This window comes from Hylobates moloch, unplaced genomic scaffold (assembly GCF_009828535.3).
Source record: "Hylobates moloch isolate HMO894 unplaced genomic scaffold, HMol_V3 SCAFFOLD_2, whole genome shotgun sequence".
In the NCBI taxonomy this organism is placed as follows: domain Eukaryota; kingdom Metazoa; phylum Chordata; class Mammalia; order Primates; family Hylobatidae; genus Hylobates; species Hylobates moloch.
In genome coordinates this window covers 66,866,137-66,878,917 of record NW_026652277.1, presented here as the reverse complement: position 1 = coordinate 66,878,917, position 12,781 = coordinate 66,866,137, and the positions used below count along the sequence as shown (strand labels likewise).

The following is a 12,781-nucleotide window of genomic DNA, read 5'->3' as shown; positions in this document are numbered from 1 at the left end:
AAACCCTCATTATAAAATAGAACTGTCTTCCAATACTGGTTTCTTGGAGAGATCTAGTGGATTGCCTATGTTGTAATGAACAGTTTTACTGGTATGCTGTTTATCATGCTGTTATTATGTTCATTTAGGTGATATTAGGTTCATGTGTCGTAAAGAACCATATGATAACCAAAGGTCTGCCTTAATTTCAAGGTCATTCTTTAGTCAGCTCTCACATTTCTCAGGCTAAATAATACGTGAAAGTCTTTTCCTCAATATATTAATGTGAGGCATCTTCAAGCCCTGGGATGGTCCCCGTCAGCAGTCACTAGAGATGTATACCCTGTGGTTAGGAGGACATCTTTAGGGAAGTCTCATTTGCAAGACTTTCTTACAAAGTTTTTGAGGCTCCTGTCTTCCAAATCCAGAGTCCTAAACTGTCATGGAACTGTGGTTAATGTTCCATAGGTAATGTGACTTTGTAAAATTTACTTTCTGTTATTTTCTGTCCATTCCCAGGTTGTAACTGACATTTTTGTTTTCTACAGATAGATGATGCTTGTTCGTCTTTTCTGTCCATTGATTCCCAGCCTCAGGTAATTCCAATTGAAGATATTTTGTAATAATGTAGGTGTTTGTGTAGTGCTTAAACTCTCCATTGCTGCCTTTGGAACCTTTATGTGCTCATGAAAACATGTCAATATATGAGATATTATTACATTTGCTGCAGATAATAATCAATACTGTGAGCTTGTGTTGTAATGTGCTAGGGCTTTCATCTCTAAATAAAATAGATTTGCAGATAATATACACATTTTGTAATGTCAAATTAAAATGTTAATTTCAAAATCCAATTATGTGTTAAGTTAGAAATACTGTATCTGTCAGGGTGCAGTGGCTCATGCCTGTAATCCCAGTGCTTTGAGAGGCCCAGGTGGGAGGATCACTTGAGGCTGGGAGTTCAAGACTAGCCTGGGCAACATAGCAAGACCCTGTCTCTACCAAATAATAAAAATTTAAGCAAACTAACACAGGAACAGAAAACCAAATACTGCATGTTCTCACTTATAAGTGGGAGTTAAGTGATGAGAACACATGGACACAAAGAGGGGAACAACAGACACAGGGCCTGCTCGAGGGTGGAGGTGGGAGGAGAGAGAGGATCAGTAACTATTGGGTACTAGATTTAGTACCTGAGTGACGAAATAATCTGTATAACAGACCCCTTGACACAAGTTTACCTACATGACAATCTTGCACATGTACTCCTAAACCTAAAATAAAAGTTTAAATAATAATAAAAATTTAAAATACTATATCTATTGCTGTATTTGCGGACAAATATCCTATCTCCCAATTCAGTTTGAAACCACTGAGAGATGAATTTATGAGTCAGACTTTTGGAGGTCAAAGCATCATCATTATAACTGAAAAGTCCATTCGTGACTGTGGCTTCAGATCTGATATCAAGTGTGTTTGCTATAATTGCCTCCAGAATTAAACTTGCCTGCAAGTCTCAGACAGTGACTCTGAGCTTTCCACCAGTCAGATTCTCAGCCACAGGGCAGAGACCAGGCAAGAACAGCTGACCAGAGCAAGAGCACTGACTCCATAGAGGAAAGAGCTGAACTGAACATGCCCAATTTCTTCCTCTCAGTTCACCTACCAGACAGCTCATTCCTCTTCAATAGAAAAGAATTAAGAGAAGGTTTTGGAAAGAGGCCAGGAGTGCTAATCTAGCTCCTCTGCATGGACACTTAAGGAGTGGGGAATAAGTGTGTTCTTGCATTGTCTTTACTGGATGCTGCTGCTTTCAGAGTCATCAGCTATGCACCTGGGGCATACTCCCTACATAGTTTGGCCGAGGTGCCCAGGCTGTTGGTCACACAGTCTCCAGTTGTGTTTTCCTGGCCAGTGTGAAGAAACAGCCTTGTATAGTGTTGTATTTCTCCTGCCTCAACCCATTCCCTAGGTTCCTGCTGGAAATTTGAGGTATTAGATAGTAAAGCAAGACCAGGATCACAATAGATGATGTTTTTGAACAATGTTTCAAATTATTCAAGGAGCATTGGCAGATATATATTAATAACATGAGATGATATTAATCAGCATATATGCATTTGTGTTGTATGTAAAATTCAGGAACACCCTCAAAATCACTTTTAGGTCTTCAGTACTAAGAGGATGAATTTTAAAGCACTCATTTAAACTTCATCAAGATAAACTAATGTTTGACTGGATTTCAGTACTGTGCCTCTTTCAAGAAGAGCTTAGTAAATTTACTATTTGAAAGTTTTACATTTACAATTGAAATTGTAATAAATTTAATACTTTAAAAAATTATTGTTTTATTACATGTGAAATTAAAGCTATGCATTAAAACCTAATTTTGGTTTCACCATAGTATATTGGTGATGTTCTTATATGGGATACATTTATACCCAGCACCTGGAATCATGCTTGAGAAGAGACTCAATAAATATCTCTTTAATTACTTAGTTAATAAAACCCAGTAGCAAACATGCTATACAGAAATTGTTCTCTTGTAACAAATATCATTATATCATCCCTTTTTTTTGGCCCATTCACTAGTTTAAAAACCATATAAATATGGTTTTACTGATTTAGCTCTCAAAAAATATAAATTCTGGAAGAATACATACAAAATAAATGATAATGGTTATGTGGAAGGGGAGTCCTAGGTGGATAGGGCAGAAATAGGAGGACTTTTTAACTAGATATCATCTTATAATTTTTTAGTTTTGAAACTTGTGAAATTATGAATTATTCAAAACTCAAAGGAAAGAAATGAAAGAAATTATATAAAAGAGATAGATTCACAAGTCCCTTCCCTAGAAATAGCTGCTAAACTAATACAGATGCATCTCTTTGGAATGGTGCTTATGTATAGTAACTGTATTTGGGTACCTTCACAAGAATAAGTAATATTAGTAAATTAGGAATTGTTTTTAAAAATTGTATTCCTGATGTTTTGGGAATATATCATTTTATGGGCTTACTTCTGTGGCTGGGTTTCTTCATATGCTTGGTGGTCATTGGCTGGCTATCAGCAGGGGTGGTGGAGGCAACTGGGTGAAGTGTTGCTTACAGTCCAGCAGGCTAGTCTGAGCTTTTTCACATGGTTGCTGGGTTCCACCAGCAGTGGGAGAGCAAGCTCCATCACCTAAGTGGGTTTCAAACCTCTGCTTGTGACATGTTTACTCATGCCCCATTGGCCAAAGCAAGACAAAGAGTCAATGTGGGGGCCACACTCAGTGTCTGCGTTAGGGGACTGATTACATAAAGGCAATGGATACAGGGGGGTGTGATTCAATGGGGATATTATTATAACAGTAATTACTGTAATTTCTAAAAATTGTCATTATTTTCTCAAAACATTGATAATAAACTCAATTCATGAGTGGGCAATTTGGTACACAACTGAAAACTAGTGATAAGTATAGCTACTGTACTCAGATTTAAGGTTTTAGCATCACTTAGTCATTTAAAATACTAAGACATCATATCACTGCTTTGCTCCAAATCTTCATATGGTTTCTTATTGCAATTAGAATAGTATCAAAATCCCTTGATACAGCCCACAGACCCTAAATAGTTTTTTTTAAATTTTAGGTTCAGGGGTAAATGTGCAGGTTTGTTATGTAGGTACAGTGTGTCTTGGAGGTTTGGTGTATAGATTATTTCATCACCCAGGTAATAATCATAGTACTAGATAGGTATTTTTTTACCCTAACCCTCTTTACACCCTCCACCCTCAAGTAGGCCCCGGTATCTATCGTTCCCTTCTTTTTGCCCACTTGCATCTGTGTTTAGCTCCTACTTATAAATGAGAACATGTGGTATTTGGTTTTCTGTTCCTATGTTATTTCGCTTAGGGTAATACCCTCCAGCTCCATCCATGTTGCTGCAAAGGACATGATCTCATTCTTTTTTATGGCTGCATAGTATTTGGTGGTGTATATGTACCACCAAATTTGATACAATGTTAAAACATTGTTAATTTTCACATACACTGTTATCTTATTATTTATGTGATTATGTGACCATTGCTATGAAACATTTTTACCAAGTAGAAAATGTTATCTTTAAGGTCTATACATTTAAAAATAAGATATTAAAACTTTCATGTATTTAAATCCTTTGAAGAATAGTTGAGAATTGGCTTCTTGTAAAGGGGAGTTGGGGAAAATGCATTTGCCTTGAAACTTTTTCAGTCAAAGTTCAATCTTACTGAAGCTCATCCAGCTTAGAAACTGTTTTCTAAGAAGAAACAACTCACATGTGTGAATTTATTCTTCTTTGAGTTGAAATACATTTTTGAAACATGACATCACTAGGTATTTTCTTCCTATTGTTTTGTATTTTCTATTTTGAAATCAGCCATAAGTGTTTATTCTTCTTTGAGGTGAAATACGTTTTTGACACATAACATCAGTGGGTATTTTCTTCTTATTGTTTTGTATTTTCTATTTTGAAATGAGCATAAGTGGAGCATTTTGTTTTTGTTTTTAGAGATAGGGTCTCACTCTGTCACCCAGGCTGGAATGCAGTGATACAATTATAGCTCACCACAGCTACGAACCCCTGGGCTCAAGTAATCCTCCCACCTCAGCCTCCTGAATAGCTGGGACTACAGGAGCATGCCACCATGCCCAGCTAATTAAAAGAAAAAAATTTTGTGTAAAGATGGGGGTCTCACCATCTTGACCAAGCTGGTAAGAGAAGTTATAGGGATTTTATTTCAGATTTTTGTGGGGTGACTTGTGTATTCAGCCCTTAAGTATAACCAGTGAGAAAGGATGTATCAGTGTTCACACTCTAGTTTTTCTCGCAGCCAACTCCCAACTCCAGGCTTAGCAGGCAATACCAATGCAACACAATAATATCTACAAATGAGAAGGCCAAGGTCCCAGCCTCACTCCTCCAACTCCTAGCCATGTGTGGTATTAGGCAAGTGACAGTCTTTAGAACCTTACTTCTTCTGTATATAAGAATAACAATTCATGTCCTGTGTAGGACAGAATACAAATTATGTATAGTCATGCATCACTTAACAATGGGGATATACATTCTGAGAAATGTGTCCTTAGATGATTTGTCATTGTGTAAACATCATGGAGTGTACTTACACAAATCTAGACGTACAGCCTACTACACACCTAGGCTATATGGCTACAAACCTGTACAGCCCATTACTGTACTGAATATTGTGGGCAGTTGTAACACACTATGTAATTAAACATATCTAAATGTAAAAAAGGTACAGTAAATACATAATATAAAAGATAAAAAATGATACACTTGTATAGGGCACTCACTATGAATGGAGCTTGAACGACTGGAAGTTGCCTTGGATGAGTCAGTGAGTCAGTAATGAGTGATTGTGAAGGCCTAGGACATTACTATACACTACTGCAGATTTCATAAACACTGTAAACTTAGGCTGCATTAAATTTATTTAAAAATTTTTCTCTCTTCAATAATAAATTAACCTTAGCTTACTGTAACTTTTTTACTTTTATAAACTTTTTAATTTTTTCTTTGTCAGGACGGTTTCATTCTGTCATCCAGGCTGGAGTGCAGTGGCATAATCATGGCTCACTGTAGCCTCGAACTCCTAGCTCAGATGATCCTCCCATTTCAGCCTCCTGAGTAGCTGGGACTACAGGCATGCACCACCACACCTGGCTAATTTTTTTGTATTTTTTGTAGAGACAGGATCTTGCTATGTTGTCCAGGCTGGTCTCAAACTCCTGGGCTCAAGCAGTTCTTCCACCTCGGCCTCCCAAAGTGCTGGAATTACAGGCATGAGCCACTATTCCTGGCCACCTTTTTAATATTTTAGAACTTTTTTCACTTTTGTAATGACACTTGGCTTAAAACACAAACACACTGAACAGGTATACAGAAATATTTTCTTTCTTTATATGCTCTTTCTATAAGCTTTTGAAATTAAAAAGAATCTTTTTGACTTTTTAAACTTTGTTGTTAAAAATGAAGACACAGCATGCATATTAGCCTAGGCCTACACAGGTCAGGATCATCAAGATGTGACTAGATGATAGGAGTTTTTCAGCTTCATAATAATCTTATGTGACCACCATTGTATATGCATTCTATCATTGACTCATTGACTGACATGCCATTACGTGGTGCATGACTGTATATGAAAATGTTTTATAGTTTAAACACTGTATACATATGAGGCATTATTAATAAATATCCCAAGAATTTGCATGACAAGCAAACAAATGGAATGAAGAGAACAAAGCAGACCTCTGATGCTAGGAAGAGTGCACAGAAAAACTGTTGACTCCACCTGCATCTCTAACCGCAACCAACCATGTCAAGCATGTACTGTTGTTCAAAGGGAGAGAAGGTGAGACTACTGGAGGCCCTGAACAATTCTTTTCATATGTCTTTCTTATTTTTTTTTTTTTTGAGACAGAGTCTCACTCCGTCACCCAGGCTGGAGTGCAGTGTCGAGATCTTGGCTCACTGCAACCTCTGCCTCCCAGGTTCAAGTGATTCTCTTGCCTCAGCCTCCCGAGTAGCTGAAATTACAGGTGCGTGCTACCATGCCCAGCTAATTTTTTGTATTTTAGTAGAGACTGGGTTTCACCATGTTGGCCAGGCTGGTCTCGAATTCCTGCCTCAGGTGATCCGTCTGCCTCAGCCTCCCAAAGTGCTGGCATTGCAGGCGTGAGCCTCTGCACCTGACCTCTTTTTCATATAACTTCTAAACTAAGAATCACTTCAGCTGTAAATCAACCTGAGAACTTTACCTACATTTAATTCTTCTAAGAAATCTCTGCAGTGACGTCATCCCTGACTTAGAGCTGAAGAAACGGAAATTTAGAGAGGTTAGGTAACCAGCCCAAGGTTACAGAGCTAATAAAGAGCAGAAATGGAATTTGCACTGCAATAGAGTTACAGGCTTCCCAACTCCACAGCTCATGCTTTTAACCACTAATTATATTGCCCTCCCTACTGTTCTAGTTCTTCCTTACTTCCAAAATGCATATATTAAGTAATCCATTGTTCATGGTGCTACTGTGCTAAATTCCGTGCAAAGCAGGTTTCGCCCCTGCTTGTCCATTTCTTCTACTCCTTACCACACCCAGCTGGCTGCTAACCACAGAGCCCTGCCCTACTTCTGTGCTCGAATGCTTTGAAAAACCTGATCCTGGGGTGTGCAGTCAGCAATCTGGAAGGGTGGTACTCAGATTAGGTGCACCACGCATGGCTTCTTCTCCTCCACTTCCCATTGTTTTCGAGCAATAGCAGGATTTTCAAATTAGCCAATAATGAGTAATATTCAGCGAGGCTCACAGCTTTGGCATGTAGATATTTTGCTACAAGCTGGGAAGAATAATTCCTCTTCTGGCACTGTCCCTTGTTACTCTCAGTCATAGAATTTCATAATATTTTAGCAAGTGCTGAGAACTATGTATCTAGATCACAGCGGAAGCCTTCATGAGTGCGTATGTACCGTACTTACCTTTTTTTTTGTTTTCTGGTTAGAAGGAAGGCTTTACTTTTACAGCCAAGTTTTTGTTGTGAGAGAAATCAAAGGATTCCAACAGTTTTAATAATCTACAGAAGGATTCTTTTCTAGGTAGTTAGCATTTCCTCATGCCCTAACATTTTATAGTTATCTCTTCTATGTAAATGTCATTAAAGCAGAAGCATAACTTACATATCTTCTCATTTCTGTTAGGCGTCCAGTGCGCTGGAGGAGCTTTGCTTTGTGATTATGGGAATGCTACCAAAGCCTCAGGTAAGGTTGAAATAGTGTTTTGTTTGTAGACAAAAACTATCCAAAAATTTCTTGGAATTTCTCCTGGAAGGAAATATGCCCAATTTAGGAAGCATGCCAAGACAAGTTAGAAGAGGAAAAATTGTTTTTCGATAAGAAATACTTCACGTTCTCTGATGTCTGAGCATTGAGTATCATATTAATGGAGCTTACGGTAATCTAATTGGGAAATCATATGGCCCCATCAAACATAAAATAAGTTCCAGTCCGGAGGAATAAATATGGGGTCATGTTGGCTCTCTTTTCTTGCCCTGACTTATGCTACTTTGGAGAACAGATGCATCTTTCTAAGCTGCTAAGCACATCTTATGGTTCAAAGGTTAGGACATTGTACTTTGTGGGAGAGTAGGGCATTAAGAATGCAAAAAAAAAAAAAAGCAAACTGTATTGTCATTGTCTTGGTTTCTTATTAAAATTACTTAATTCTTCTGGGAGAACTTTTAGTCTTGGAGTGAGAGTAGATGGGAACTTGAAAAGTAGCATAAGCACCATACCTAATTTTATAATCTCTTATCTTATGGATGAACTTATTTTAAAGCTACTTTATTAAAGATGAGAGCTTCAGGTTTGGAATTATATTTTTCATTTGCAATTCTAACTTAATCTGTGGTCATTGGTACACTCTGACTTCCATACCTTTCATATATAATAATTCAAAGAAAAAAATTGATAATTTGAAAGCATAAATGTTTTATGAAACTAAATAATCTCTGCCTACAATTGTATATTTATCCATTGTTTCTAATGGTGACATTGTCCAAAAAGTGTAAATTGATTTTTCCTAATTAAGATAAAAGAAAGGACAATGGTGTTTATTCATGATCTTCCATTTATATTAAAAGCAAGTAAGAAAGAACAACAAAAAAGGAATTATATGATTTAATTTTTTTTTTTTTTTTAATTGAGATGGAGTCTCGCTCTGTCACCCAGGCTGGAGTACAGTGACGCCATCTCAGCTCACTGCAAGCTCCGCCTCCCAGGTTCACGCCATTCTTCTGCCTCAGCCTCCTGAGTAGCTGGGACTACAGGTGCTCCCGCCACCAGGCCTGGCTAATTTTTTGTATTTTTTTTAGTAGAGACGGGGTTTCACCGTGTTAGCCAGGATGGTCTCGATCTCCTGACCTCGTGATCCGCCCGCCTCGGCCTCCAAAGTGCTGGGATTACAGGCGTAAGCCACTGCGCCCGGCTAAAAATTTTTTTATGGAAGACATCAAAACCAACTCATAACCTTCATATTTAGTGATAAACAGTAAAAATATTTGCATGTGATTCTTTCAGTCGTCTCCTCTGAATATTCCATCGTGTCATGATATAATAATTTCCCATTCTACCACTGTTGAATATTTAGGATGTTTCCAGTTTTTTACACTTATGAATAAAGTTGTAGTAAAGAGATCTTCATGCACATCTTTATTTGTAAACAATATTCAATTAATTTCCCATTTATTTTTAGAGCAATGGATGCTTAACTAATTTCAGTTCTTATATTTTATATGTAACATGAGTCATGTGTTTTAAATAATTGTGTGTTATAACATTATAAAATTACTCTATATAAGATAGTAAAATTTTACAATGTATAATGATATATATAATATCTCTTTTCAATAGGAACAAGATGAAAAAGATAATACTAAAAGGGTAAGATGATTTTCATAAATCTATACCTTATAAAATAATAAGGGAACCATTAATTTTTATAGTAAAACTTACTGCTTTTTTTAAACAGTTCTTATTTCATTACTCGAAGACACAGAAGTTGGGCAATTCACATGTTGTGGTAAGTTGTAGAACTACTTCTTAGTAATCACTAATATTTGTTTAAAAGAATGAAACTTTTTGCAGCATAATAGAGCTAGATCAAAATTCAAATTTTTTACTTTAAAAGTTTATATGTGAGTAAAGGAATGAAATTCAATATTTATTATACATTTGATGTATTTTATATGTCAATTACTACCTGTACATTAAATTCATTTGTTAATTAATTCATTCATTTAACAGTTATTTACAAAGTATTAGCTACATGCTATGTGCCAGGCACAATCCTAGGTACTAGAAATATAGCAATAAATAAAACAAAATTTAAAAAAGAAATCCCTGGCCTGGCATGGTGGCTCATGCCTGTAATCCCAGCAGTTTGGGAGGCCGAGGCGGGAGGATCACTTGAAGTCCAGAGTTCGAGACCAGCCTGGCCAATATGGTGAAACCATCTCTACTAAAAATACAAAAATTAGCCGGGTGTGGTGGTGCATGCCTGTGGTCCCAGCTACTCGGGAGGTTGAGGCAAGATAATTGCTTGTACCCAGGAGGTGGAGGTTGCAGTGAGCTGAGATCACGTCACTGCACTCCAGCCTGGATGACAGAGCAATACTCTGTCTCAAAAAAAAAAAAAAGAAAAGAAAAGAAAAATCCCTGCTTCATTCTAAAGACCAAGAAAATAAAAAAAGCAAATAAATAAGTAAAACATATTGTTTTAGATGGCAGTTGTTGCAAATTTAAAAATCATTTGATCCAAGGGCATTTTTTATTTTAAAGGATGATTATCAAAAATGTAATTAAATATAATTAGAAATATCCTCTTCTATTCCTAAGATCTTCTTATTAGTAATTAGGCATTTAATGTGAGAATGTATTCTCTAAGGTTAGCCAAAAACCAGTAATTTGAATTCAGTTCACTTTAAAATCATGTAGTATTAGCAGTAGTTTTCTTTTTGTATGCATGGATTTTAAAAATGCTAACCAACCTATTTGGTGTTTCAATCTAGAATAGTTAGAAATTATTTGACTATAATATTATTTCCACACTTGTGATTCACTTCCATGAACGAGTTTAGGGAATGAGGAGCATAGTGTATTTTAAACAGATATATACCTATGGAAAGGTAACTGTAATCTTAAACTGAGTTTGAAATATTTATCACATGGAATATTCTTACATATGAGAAGGCAAAAGATTATACTGGCTGTACACCAAGTACAAGTTGAATTAGTTAACAGATAACTGTTCTACGGGGCTCAACATAACCCATGTGATAAATGAATTTAACATTAATGAGAAGTTTAAAAAATGCAGCCATATCAGGTAGGTAGCTACATATCTCAAGTATGCTTTCATTTTCTTTGGCTTGGCACCTTCACATTTTGGGAAAATGTATCTTAGTCATAGTTTTCACTATCGAGAACACATTATCATATTCACACATTGTTGTCTTTCTCCCAACGTTTCTGTTTTAAGTATATAATTTATAAAGGAGGTTATTAGATGTGTGTATAGTATAATCTTCCAGATTAACATATTTATAGTGGAAAATTGCTACTGGCAGTGTGGGTTTCGCCTGGTCCGAATTATTTTGAGTAAGTCTGGTAACAGACAGACTGCCTGTTGCCTCTCAAAGAGACACTGAGGGGTTTTACTTGCTGACAGTTCACAAGAGAGCTGCAGCCGTCGGGAAAGTGCTTCTTCTCAATATGAGGATAAAAATCCCAGCGTAGGGCTACCAAATTTTATCCCACCTCTTGATTTATTCTCCACAGTTCTTTGAATTGCTCCCAAAGAGCTGTTTTAGGTGACATCTTTAATTTTGTTTAGTGGGTAAAAACAAAAACAAATTAGGAAACCGTCTGGACGGCCAGTGCTGAGAAGCCGTGCACTCATCACGTGTGTGTTCATGTCCTCTCAGTCGTCTGTTGTGCATCCGTTGCTGCAGCTCATTCCTCACCTGCATGAAAGAAGAATGAAGAGATTCAGAGTGGACGTATGTAATACAAACTGCATGCTGGCTTTGCCATTCCGTGTGGGGCAGCCCTTTCTGTTAATTCCCAGCTGTGGTAGTTCATCAAATGCTGCTCTTCAGGATAAGCCCACACTAATACCCAGTTAGCCAATGTAAGAGCATCTGTCTGCAGACTAGAAGAGAATTGTTCAAGCCGCCCTTCCATGGCCCCCTGCAATATTGTGTCCCTTCTAGCTGAAGCTGTGGACATGGAGGAAAGCTGGAATTATACTGTTTTCCAAAAGCCATGACTCTCTTGGTGAGAAAATCTATTCTTGGTTTAAGAAAGGACATTGCTTGTGTCCAGTCCTTAGGTAGGAATAAGAGAACAAATAAAGGACAATGTACTGCCCCTCTGTATCCAGCTTGGCAAATAGCTAGGATGGCAAGCTTTCTGCTCAAGTATTTAAATGTTGTTAAGAGTAGGCCAGGCCTGGTGGCTCACACCTGTAATCCCTTCAACTTTGGAAGGCCCAGGTGGGTGGATCCCTTGAGGTCAGGAGTTCAAGACCAGCCTTGGCAACATGGCGAAACCCCGTCTCTACTAAAAATACAAAAAAAAAAAATTAGCCAGGCATATTGGCGCATGCCTGTAATCCCAGGTACTCAGAGCCTGAGGCACAAGAATCGCTTGAACCCAGGAGGCAGAGGTTGCACTGCACTCCAGTTTGGGTGACAGAGCGAGACTCCGTCTCAAAAAAAAAAAAAAAAAAGTTAAGAGTATGGTTCATGAAGTAAATATCAGAAACTAAATATTATATACTTTGTTTTTTTCAACAAAAAATGTGACCTAAATCCAGCATCTATGTGTAAGATGAATGTAACCCCATTAACACATTCTTACTATGTTACATTGTGGAGATTTTACAGTCATTTAAAAAGAATCCTAACTCTTGTTGCTCACGCCTGTAATCCCAGCACTTTGGGAGGCTGAGGTGGGTAGATCACTTGAGGTCAGGAGTTTGAGACCAGCCTGGCCAACATGGTGAAACCCCGTCTCTACTAAAAATACAAAAACTAGCTGGGCATGATGGTGTGCGCCTGTAGTCCCAGCTACTCGGGAGGCTGAGGCGGGAGAATTGCTTGAACTCGGGAGGCGGAGGTTGCAGTGAGCAGAGATGGAGCCACTGCACTCCAGCATGGTGACAGCGCGAGACTCTGTCTCAAAAAAAAAAAAAAAGAAAAA

General features: G+C 37.6%; 1 long non-coding RNA gene across 1 annotated transcript; it reads left to right on the top strand.

Annotated features, from left to right (window-relative positions):
• Positions 1-525: 525 nt before the first annotated feature.
• On the top strand, positions 526-11,613 carry LOC116467597 (uncharacterized). Its single transcript, XR_004247822.1, has 5 exons — positions 526-575; positions 7,721-7,780; positions 9,431-9,460; positions 9,549-9,599; positions 11,503-11,613. It is a non-coding gene; the product is annotated as an uncharacterized LOC116467597 (long non-coding RNA).
• The last annotated feature ends 1,168 nt before the right edge of the window (positions 11,614-12,781 follow it).